Genomic DNA, 2184 nt, shown 5'->3' on the forward strand with positions numbered 1-2184 from the left:
CGGACTAAATGATCTGCTCAGGTCCCTTCCGACCCTAGAAACTATGAAACTATGTCCAGAAATGTTAGAGCCACACCAAAGATAGAGGGGAAGCCATCCTCATTCCCAAAGGAGCTCATGTTTCTCTATAGAGTTCTCAGCAAAACACAACTCATGATCCACACATGGCACAAGGACATGAGCAGACAATAACATAAAGGAAACCCAGCCTATTTTTGGTGAAATGATCCCTGTGTGAGCCTGGAGCCTACTGTGGTTCAATTGTGTGGACAAGTTCTGCTGATGAAAACAGACAATTGAACAGATTTCAAACACTTTGATGCTGCTGGCTGCACACCCCTGATAGTTATGCCTTAGCCTGACATCTAGATACCTGATCTTCACCCTCTCTGGCATGGCATTTGTGTTGCGTTATATTCTAGAAGGTCTCTGGCCAGCTAATACTACTGGATATGAACCATAAGGTATGAAGTCAATTAAAAAAAATGTGCCTTTGATAAACATCAGAGTTTAAACACTTTAAATAATAACAATGTATTTGTATGGCTATTTAAAGAGGCTAATGAAATGATGAAAAGATACAAATTTCAGAAAAGTATTACTCTATTGGTTATTCCACAGGCTTACTTCCATCTTGCCTCCCAAAATGGAAATGCACACATATAGAAAAGCTCTAACATATATAAAGTTATTAAAGGAACTGGACCATGAAATCATTTTTGCTTCAGAACTGGCAAGGACAGTGGCTGTATATTGAAGTCCTGTTGAAACTTTTCCTTCTCAATTTGCCTGCTGTATGTATGTAAATACTTATTAGCTAGTATAGTTTCAAAGAGGACTAATACAACTCATTGTTATGCACTGTTAATAGTTTCTGTTGCTTGCTCCTTATATCCTGTCTTAACAAGCCCTTGGGGAAACTTGGGAAAGGCAAATTGCATCCTTGGCTGGGAATGTTCACCTTGGCTTTGTTCTGGTCCCTTGCACAAGGGTGAATTTCATCTTCTGTGAGTCCCCTCAGGCACATGATATGTGTTAGGGACTGAGTAGCAGAGCATGTAGATGCCCTGTTAGTGCATGAAGGAAGAAGTATGCTGCATGTCCTAAAAGAATGGAGAAGCTGGTATGCTCCTTCAACATTGTGGGTAGCTCAGGGAGAAGTGCTGACTGCAAATTCCAAATAGAATAAGTCTGTTTATGAAAGACTGAGGGGCTAGTTGCAGCTTATACACTGCCTCAGCTGGCTGTATAAAACGTATCAAGCAATAAAACACAGAATCAAAAGGCATGGGGAAAAGGGCCAAGGTGGATTGGGATTAAAGGAGTGACAGTGAAGGCAGGCTAGGGAACACAACTGAATGGCAAAGGAGCAGTCAAGTTTGTTAACAACAATGGGAGATTGCCAGAAGGAGAACAAGAAGAAATATTGCTGACACCCAAAATGTAGAGAGTGTTACTTGAGAGACTGACCTCTTAAAAAACAAAACAAAGCAAAAATGCCCCCAAAAAACAAATGCCTACAGCAAATCCAGAAGTGCTCTTGCTGAGCTGAAATGGAGTCAGTCTGGTCAGGGAAGCTGCAGGAGCCACATCTGAAGGCTAGACTATGGTAATCAAAATTAAACTCTGAAGGAGCCCCTGCTGTGTTTCATACTTTGCAGAGATAGACTTAAATACTGGTAATACTATTCCCTTATTCTTCAGTGGAATTATTTGTAACAGAGTATTGAAGCACTTTGCAAACAGTTGATGAAGAGACTAATGGTTACATAATTAAAGCAGTTTGATGAAGAAGAGGATAGTAGGGATGGTATCAATTACTTTGGTGACCTGAGGGGTCAGGCCAACACTCAGGATCTCAATATTGTGCTGTTAGACAGGAGGGTGTGTTAGATAACTGCACATGCTCACATAAAAATCAATTAAGCACACACTCACTAGGTGCATAAACCCCTATTAGGCCTACACACTCACACTACCCGCTCAGGCACATACACTATACACCCCAAAAGTTAGACACAGATCACTAATTCGTATATCATGCACATAATGCCACACATGTACACACACACACACACTTCTCCTCCTCCAAGACTAAAGACATAGACACCAATTACTCTGGAACTGGAAAAGTTGTAAATATCTTCTTTAGCCCTGCTTTTAAAAAGGATTTACAAGACTGGG

Source organism: Gavialis gangeticus, unplaced genomic scaffold, assembly GCF_001723915.1.
Source record: "Gavialis gangeticus isolate Ggan-Ray unplaced genomic scaffold, GavGan_comp1, whole genome shotgun sequence".
Taxonomy (NCBI): Eukaryota; Metazoa; Chordata; order Crocodylia; family Gavialidae; genus Gavialis; species Gavialis gangeticus.